The sequence below is a fragment of the Pinus tabuliformis genome, chromosome J (genome assembly GCF_031772625.1).
Source record: "Pinus tabuliformis cultivar Carrire ecotype Pingquan chromosome J, CPIR1, whole genome shotgun sequence".
NCBI lineage: Eukaryota > Viridiplantae > Streptophyta > Pinopsida > Pinales > Pinaceae > Pinus > Pinus tabuliformis.
This window is the reverse complement of record NC_142295.1, coordinates 9,214,291-9,224,111: the sequence shown is the minus strand read 5'-3', so window position 1 is coordinate 9,224,111 and position 9,821 is coordinate 9,214,291. Positions and strand designations below refer to the sequence as shown.

At 38.9% G+C, this 9,821-nt stretch overlaps 2 pseudogenes; both read left to right on the top strand.

Moving 5' to 3' along the window:
- The first annotated feature begins 230 nt into the window (after positions 1–230).
- On the top strand, positions 231–1,324 carry LOC149225165 (uncharacterized; annotated as a pseudogene).
- A 3,257-nt stretch (positions 1,325–4,581) lies between these two features.
- LOC149225164 (uncharacterized) lies at positions 4,582–8,026 on the top strand (annotated as a pseudogene).
- The last annotated feature ends 1,795 nt before the right edge of the window (positions 8,027–9,821 follow it).

Below are 9,821 nucleotides of genomic sequence, written 5' to 3'. Positions count from 1 at the left end.
TCTGTTCCAGAGCTAGTCCATTGTACGCCTGTAGATACAAATAAGGAAGATTTTCTCAAGCCTCCGGTAAAGATGAAGATGGGTACCTCTGTATCCAATTTTTCTGTGGTCAGAGCTCCAGGTGAAAAAGTTTCATGTTTCATTGCATCCCATTCTGATTCTACATGGGAATATAAAGGCCAAAGTCAGTTGTCATGGTGTGGATATGTGAAGTTCAATAAACTAAGAATGCACGGAAAAAGTGTTGTGATGAGATTTCTTTTGGTCTAAAAGATAGGGAGATTTCTCTTGCAAAGGCTATGTTATTGATTGCTGTTGAGGATGAAGCATTTATGTCTTATAATCGAGATATGGATGCTCGAGCAGTTGTAAAGGAGGGGCGAGAAGCTCCCAGTCTGTCAAAGGTTACCTACGAATGGGCAAGCTTAGATGCCTTTCCGCTAGCTGGCAGAAGCATTACAGCACAGTTGTCTGAGCTTGACATTATAGCAAAACAAGTGGAAGCAGAGTTAGTATCAAAAGAAATTGGGTGCCATCTGTTGCAAGTTTTGGAGGCGGTGAATTTTGTTCTTTTTGATTTACGAGGCTTTACTAGGTCATCTCTTCTTAACAATCCAAAGCAGTCATACTTGCATAAAGTGCTAAAATCTGCATCTGGAAGTGGAATAATGCTAAGTATAATATATATTGAAGTTTGCCGAAGACTTGGAGTTACTATTGTAGGAGCTCGTGTTGGGGAAGAATTTTTGATATGGCCCAAAACTGAATACACTGAGGAGCTTTTTCAACTATCTGAAGGAGAAAGTTGGTTTGCTAAAGTAAATGTGGTTGTGTTAAACATCCTGGATCAAAAGCTTTCGATTTGAACAGCAGATCACTTCCAGATATTGAGCTTGGATCAAACAGAGACATAATTGCAGTTGCTTTGGCAAATCTTAAAAGGCTTAATTGGAATCGTGCATCAAGGGCCCATCCTGGCTTATTGCTAACTTCTCCTCTTCGAACACTGCACCATACTTCTGACCAGCCTAGCAAGTTTGATAACTCAAATGCTTTAACATTACGCCCCCAAGAATTGAAATTGTCCATGATGTCATCCGAGAGGCTTCTCATTCTTCAACCATATAACTGGGCATTGCAGAGAGACCATGGCATGCTTCTATACCATAGCAGACGCTATGGAGAAACCGTCCAAGAGCTTAGTATTTGTATGGCCTTTGCCCCAGTGGAAGAAGCAAAAATTCTGGAGCCTTTTGTTGAAAAACTGCATCTAATGCGTGCTGAGTCTTCGTGGACACCTATGGAATTCAGTTCTCGGCCATAGGATTGTCTTTTGATGTTGTTCCCATACCTTTGGCCAAAGCACCAGCTGTGTGAAGTGAATTTTAAAGGGCAGGGAAGAAGTTAGGATTTGAGTTTGATGTGATTAGACCTGGAGAGAATGATATTGATGTCAGAATGTCATTGAAGAAAGTGTTACATGGAGGAATGGGCTATTTCTTTGTGGAGCACTTGATTCAGCTGGTCATTCTGGAAATGCTATTGCAACTGATAAAGGGCAAACAAGCAATACATCCATTAATCAGCCAGTGAGGTACCAACCAGCTTTATACAGTTAACCAGGTCAAGACACGTGGAGATAATATACATTCGAATCCAACTTTGGATTCTTGTCATAAAGGAAGCATATCTCATATTTATCACACTTCAGGATTGGTGAAACAGTTACAGTTTGCAAAGGTTTTGGCTTTCACGTATGCAAACGGTGGACAACACATCAAAGACGTGGCAGTTTGCTCCATTTTGGGGTAATTAAAAGATAAAGGATATACTTCGTTGGATCTGGACATGGTAAGGCATACTAAAGACCGATACACAGGGACAGTTTCATATATTTCAGGGTATTGGAAAGGATGTGGCATTAAAGATCAAACATGGAGCTTTGAACATCCATTACAGCCAAACTAAAGGGGAGCAGATGTCAAAGAACGAAGTTCATTGTAATTAAAGCCATCAAGCATGTAATATGGAGTTAGAGTCATAGTTAATTTAGAACTCTTAGAAAGCTCCAGTCAGCACTTTATTGTATTTATTAGTTAGTTAAATGGTTGATAGGTGTCATTAGAGGTAGTTTTCGAGTTCCCCTCATGCTGGAGGAGGAATCTCGATTAGTTAGAATAAGAGTTCTATATATAGCTGAAACAACAATGTAATGGAAGTTGGGAAATTTTATAACAGAGCATTGTTTTGGCTTATGTAAAGACAGAGTTTCAGTAATATAATTGGGCTGCGTTACTTCTCAGGATTCATGAAGGATTTCTATGTTCAGAGTGTGTGATTTTATCCTTTCCTTAATGTCTTTTTACAGTTGCATAGATGTATAATCACTCAGAATTCACTGATTGTGCTCTGATTTCCTGTATGCATTTATGAGCTATGGTTCCATACGTGTTATATTCTGAATACTCAAATGCTGAATGCCCTGACTTCTATGTAAAGGCAGTATCATTGTTTACTGAGGTGTTGTTGACTCCATAGGCCCAATGGAAACTTGTTTAATGTTTTTCCAGCATCCATATTTATCACAGATATATCACAAAGAGTTAGCCATCTTATCTTAAGTGAAAATCATTAACTCATTTAGAGAGAGCCCTCTCAGGTTGAGGAGGCTAAGCCTCAACCTAAAGTAGGTCTGAAATAGTTACTTGAAGTCTTCCTAGTCAGCAGCCTTCCAGGGCCTGATTTTGAGATAACATTTTGGCGCGTCTGCCGGGAGTCTGAAGATTAATCATTCCCGAAATCAAGAGGCTGAACTTCTGAAGGTAGCAGGAGCTCAGAAGAATTTTTGAGGCTGCAAATCTACCTTGGCGACTCCATTGTTGAAGAATTCGAAATTCATAGATTCATGGTGATTCCACTGGAGTTATGAAGGACCCAGATGCTACCATTCTTATTTCAAGGTATGCATGCATAGATTTTTCAGGAATTCATGGTTTCCCAAATCATTTTCCAAAGGATGCATATTTTCTAAGGAATGGTCCAAAATTCAACGGAGAGGATTTGAGTTTAACTTTGAAGCATATATCAGATTTTTGTGATTTTACAGAGCTTCTTAGAGTTAAACATGAGGATGTTTGCATTACGTTGTTTTATGATTCATTTCAAGGGAAATGTAAACAGTGGATTGAAAGCTTTCCTACCAAATCCATTAAGTCATTTGAAGACTTTTGGCTTATGTTTTTGGAGGAATGGATAGATAGATCAGATGTGGTGGCAAACTCTCCTTCAATTCAAGGTTTCAAACAATGGAATAATGATCATAGTAATGGAGAAACAAATGAAATTTTTTCTTTGTCCTTGTCCTCGTATCTAAAATCATTTGAGTGTAAGGCAGAGGATAAGATGAAATTTTTGGATGAAATTGCTAAAGACATTGAGAAAGACATTGAAGGCTTACAAGGTCAAATTCAACCATATAGTCTTCGTGGTTGTGATCATTCTTTTCAAAATATTTTTATGGCGGCACATAAGGAGAGAGTGTTGGTTCCTTTCTCTTTCACGATTGAGGAAGTGTACACTGTTGTTGAAGATCAGTTTGCAAAACCAGAAAGTTACAAGAATCATCAAGCTGATCATGTATTCTGGGATCCTATAGCCAAATATATGGAAGAGTTTTACTCTCCAGTGTTTCAGTTTTTCTATGAAGATCAGAGGCAATTTCAGTGGCACTGGTCATCACAATATCATTGTGGCTCTGAACTCCGATGCAGTAAAAAAACTCAAATATCAGATAAGACAAATGATTGGCTACATTGGAAATTTCACATTGATTGAGCTGAAGGAAGTTTGAATTGATAGGGTAGGTAGGTAGGAAAATGCAAATAAGCTCAAGGTTGACTGAGCATTTTTTTTTTTTTTTTTTTTTTTTTTTTTTTTTTTTCAGTAGATGTAGATTTCTTTCTCCTACAGTAGTCATCAAGCTTAACCCCGAGGTGAAAGCTCAAGAAGTTGGAAAGGGATGTTTGTCAAGCAAATCTATGTTTTTCATAAAGAGGACAAAGCACTGGACCTGCGAGTTCTTAGTGTACTACAGGAGCACACTATCCCAAGTGGAGCCACTGTTATCACTCAAGAAAAAATTTTAAATTGTTCACATCAGTTCGATTGTTTATCAAAGGGTTGGTGTCAATTTTGGGTCTAGTCTTTTCATTTGGTCTCACATCTCACATGGATATCATATGTCCAAACTCGTTTCAAAGCTGAAATTGTCTAGGTGATTTCGTAGCGCCTGTAATCATTTTAAAATGGTTTCGCAGCGCAACATGTTTTAGGTGATTTTGTGCTGATCGGTAACAGACCTTCCCCAGCTGTCATGTTTATCAAAATCCATTGGGTTTGCATCAACAGTTGTCAGCTTATAAGGTTTTTAGTACCCCAGCAGATGGTGTTTCATTAGGTTTATCTGGAGCACTCTTTCCTTGGAAAAAGCCTTCTGTGGTAATCAGTGGAATCAACAAGGGATCAGACTGTGGATATCACATCATTTATTCTGGCACTGTTGCAAGTGCAAGGGAAGCTCTCATGTCAGGGGTTCTTTCTATTGCAATATTTTTGAATTGGGAAAAAGATGAGAGCAGCGACAGTGATTTCAAGGAAGCAGTGGAAGTCTGTCTGCCTTTAATATATGCTGTAATACAAGATACTGAAAAAGATCTATTTCCTAAAGGTTGTCTATTAAAGGTTTCCTGCAAAGACTTGCATGTGAAGAGAAGAATTGGAAGTGGAAGCTTTGGTGAAGTCAAAGAGATTATTTGGATGGGAGAGAATTTCGCAATGAGGCATATGTTTACCAATGTGGAAATATTTCTTCATGAGGTCTCTGCAATGTCTAAGTTTCTGCACCCAAATCTTTTGCAGGCATTAAGCTCGTTTGTAGATAAAGACAGAAATGAGTGCTGTCTGGTGACAGAATTGATGCATAAGGATCTTCGTAGCTTCATCAACGAGAATCCTTCTCCTCGCAAGAGAATCCCATTTTCACTTCCAAGGGCGATAGATATTATGCTTCAAATAGCCAGAGGAGTGGAGTATTTGCATGCCCATGGTATCATTCATGGGGCCTTAAAATCATCCAATGTACTGGTCAAGGTAGGACCAATTGAAGGCCAAATCTATCTGAAAATTTCAGACTTCGGACTCATTAAATCAAATCTGTTGAGTTCAAATTATTTATCTAGTCCAGGAGATACCCCTTCCTGTTGGGTCGCACAGCTGCTGATGAAGTCAAGGACGGTATTCATAAAGCTAGTGAGATGTTACATGGTGAATGTGGTCTATTATTTACCAATCTACCAAAAGAAGAGGTTATGAGAATTTTTGAAACTTTTGAAGAGCGTGATTTTGCAAAGACTGGATCACTTGCAACAGAAACAGTTGAGTTGAATGAAGGTCCTTTGGAACAATTCACGCATGAGATGGAACCATTTCTGCGGAAGCAGGGGATGCCAGTTCGATTAAATAAAGGTGTGATAGAATTAGTAGCAGATCATGTAGTTTGCCGAGAAGGAGAGCCAATATCACCCGAAGCATCTCGCATGTCAAGCCCTAATCTAGATACTCATCTTGTAATGAATGTAGGGGACAATTTCTACTGCGCGCTAGCCAAGGTATTTGAAACCGAGTTTAGTTGATGCTTTTTATGAGCGAAGGGTTTCTTATTTGGCGATAAGTTTCAGAGAATTTGGATTCCCTTCTGAAGGAGCGTAGTATTATTTCAAGCAGTTGAAAGTTTCTTGGCTTGTGATGATTTTGTCATCTTCTTTTTCATCTGTTCCAGAGCTAGTCCATTGTACGCCTGTAGATACAAATAAGGAAGATTTTCTCAAGCCTCCGGTAAAGATGAAGATGGGTACCTCTGTATCCAATTTTTCTTTGGTCAGAGCTCCAGGCGAAAAAGTTTCATGTTTCATTGCATCCCATTCTGCTTCTACATGGGAATATAAAGGCCAAAGTCAGTCGTCATGGTGTGGATATGTGAAGTTCAATAAACTAAGAATGCACGGAAAAAGTGTTGTGATGAGATTTCTTTTGGTCTAAAAGATAGGGAGATTTCTCTTGCAAAGGCTATGTTATTGATTGCTGTTGAGGATGAAGCATTTATGTCTTATAATCGAGATATGGATGCTCAAGCAGTTGTAAAGGAGGGGTGAGAAGCTCCCAGTCTGTCAAAGGTCCCAGTCTGTCAAAGGTTACCTACGAATGGGCAAGCTTAGATGCCTTTCTGCTAGCTGGCAGAAGCATTACAGCACGGTTGTCTGAGCTTGACATTATATGTTATGAAACCAGCTCACACAAAGATAGAAAAGAGAGATCCACGCCTTAGAATTCAGCCTCTTCGAGGGGGCAACCTCCTTTACATTACATAAATGAACAATTCTTGGATGATACAAATGACAAAACCTCCTTTCTATATATAGGAGTCTAGGGAGTCACAATATAATCCAGCCGACCTAACAATAATAATATAAAGCCACAAAAATAACAATAGAGGGATTCTATGGGGCACAGAAATAACAATATGGGGGTAATAGGGGCACAACAATATAAATAAGGGGTATAACTACAATAGTAATGGGGTAATCACTAGTATTATAGGGACCCAACATGCCCCTCTCCTTCAAAAAAGTGTTGTCCTCAACGCTTGAGTAGTTCTGGATACTTCTGCATAAAATTCTCATCCTCCCATGTGGAATCTTCAGCGGATAAGTTCTTCCACTTGATAAGATACTCTGAAATTGATCGATTTCGTAGCTGTCGAGTTCTTGTTTCTGTGATTGCTTCCGGTTCCAATATAATTTTTCCTTCCTCGTCAAGTTCTGGCAATATTGTTTGAATTGGGAGCTTGTCACCTATAACCTTCTTTAAACATGAAACATGGAAAACTGGGTGCAATCGAGAAGCTGCAGGAAGCTGCAGGAACCTCCTTTACATTACATAAATGAACAATTCTTGGATGATACAAATGACAAAACCTCCTTTCTATATATAGGAGTCTAGGGAGTCACAATATAATCCAGTCGACCTAACAATAATAATATAAAGCCACAACAATAACAATAGAGGGATTCTATGGGGCACAGAAATAACAATATGGGGGTAATAGGGGCACAACAATATAAATAAGGGGTATAACTACAATAGTAATGGGGTAATCACTAGTATTATAGGGACCCAACATTATAGCAAAACAAGTGGAAGCAGAGTTAGTATCAAAAGAAATTGGGTGCCATCTGTTGCAAGTTTTGGAGGCGGTGAATTTTGTTCTTTTTGATTTACAAGGCTTTACTAGGTCATCTCTTCTTAACAATCCAAAGCAGTCATACTTGCATCAAGTGCTAAAATCTGCATCTGGAAGTGGAATAATGCTAAGTATAATATATATTGAAGTTTGCCGAAGACTTGGAGTTACTATTGTAGGAGCTCGTGTTGGGGAAGAATTTTTGATATGGCCCAAAACTGAATACACTGAGGAGCTTTTTCAACTATCTGAAGGAGAAAGCTGGTTTGCTAAAGTAAATGTGGTTGTGTTAAACATCCTGGATCAAAAGCTTTCGATTTGAACAGCAGATCACTTCCAGATATTGAGCTTGGATCAAACAGAGACATAATTGCAGTTGCTTTGGCAAATCTTAAAAGGCTTTATTGGAAGCATGCATCAAGGGCCCATCCTGGCTTATTGCTAACTTCTCCTCTTCGAACAGTGCACCATACTTCTGACCAGCCCAGCAAGTTTGATAACTCAAATGCTTTAACATTACGCCCCCAAGAATTGAAATTGTCCATTATGTCATCCAAGAGGCTTCTCATTCTTCAACCATATAACTGGGCATTGCGGAGAGACCATGGCATGCTTCTATACCATAGCAGACGCTATGGAGAAACCGTCCAAGAGCTTAGTATTTGTATGGCCTTTGCCCCAGTGGAAGAAGCAAAAATTCTGGAGCCTTTGTTGAAAAACTGCATCTAATGCGTGCTGAGTCTTCGTGGACACCTATGGAATTCAGTTCTCAGCCATAGGATTGTCTTTTGATGTTGTTCCCATACCTTTGGCCAAAGCACCAGCTGTGTGAAGTGAATTTTAAAGGGCAGGGTAGAAGTTAGGATTTGAGTTTGATGTGATTAGACCTGGAGAGAATGATATTGATGTCAGAATGTCATTGAAGAAAGTGTTACATGGAGGAATGGGCTATTTCTTTGTGGAGCACCTGATTCAGTTGGTCATTCTGGAAATGCTATTGCAACTGATAAAGGGCAAACAGGCAATACATCCATTAATCAGCCAGTGAGGTACCAGCCAGCTTTATACAGTTAACCAGGTCAAGACACGTGGAGATAATATACATTCGAATCCAACTTTGGATTCTTGTCATAAAGGAAGCATATCTCATATTTATCACACTTCAAGATTGGTGAAATAGTTACAGTTTGCAAAGGTTTTGGCTTTCACGTATGCAAATGGTGGACAACACATCAAAGACGTGGCAGTTTGCTCCATTTTGGGGTAATTAAAAGATAAAGGATATACTTCGTTGGATCTGGACATGGTAAGGCATACTAAAGACCGATACACAGGGACAGTTTCATATATTTCAGGGTATTGGAAAGGATGTGGTATTAAAGATCAAACATGGAGCTTTGAACATCCATTACAGCCAAACTAAAGGGGAGCAGATGTCAAAGAACGAATTTCATTGTAATTAAAGCCATCAAGCATGTAATATGGAGTTAGAGTCATAGTTAATTTAGAACTCTTAGAAAACTCCAGTCAGCACTTTATTGTATTTATTAGTTAGTTAAATGGTTGATAGGTGTCATTAGAGGTAGTTTTCGAGTTCCCCTCATGCTGGAGGAGGAATCTCGATTAGTTAGAATAAGAGTTCTATATATAGCTGAAACAACAATGTAATGGAAGTTGGGAAATTTTATAACAGAGCATTGTTTTGGCTTATGTAAAGACAGAGTTTCAGTAATATAATTGGGCTGCGTTACTTCTCAGGATTCATGAAGGATTTCTATGTTCAGAATGTGTGATTTTATCCTTTCCTTAATGTCTTTTTACAGTTGCATAGATGTATAATCACTCAGAATTCACTGATTGTGCTCTGATTTCCTGTATGCATTTATGAGCTGTGGTTCCATACGTGTTATATTCTGAATACTCAAATGCTGAATGCCCTGACTTCTATGTAAAGGCAGTATCATTGTTTACTGAGGTGTTGTTGACTCCATAGGCCCAATGGAAACTTGTTTAATGTTTTTCCAGCATCCATATTTATCATAGATATATCACAAAGAGTTAGCCATCTTATCTTAAGTGAAAATCATTAACCCATTTAGAGGGAGCCCTCTCAGGTTGAGGAGGCTAAGCCTCAACCTAAAGTAGGTATGAAATAGTTACTTGAAGTCTTCCTGGTCAGCAGCCTTCCAGGGCTTGATTTTGAGATAACAGGAACAACTCAGGGTTAGTCAAGGGAAAGAAGAGAAGACTAATGGAGCATATGGTAGCAGGTCTCAATCAAAATACATGTTATATAGAGGGGATACACTTAGAGGTGGCAGATAATTGGATACACCTGACAGGAGGACTAATATGTATGGGTATCATTAAAGTTCCTCATCTAGGGGAAATCATCACCATCATCACCTCCATTATCCTTATAAGAGGAATGAGTACTTTCCTGAGGATTTCAAGAAACTCAAGCCTGCTACATTTGATGGAGAGATGAAGAAGTCAAAAGATGTAGAGGCATGGTTGCTTGGGA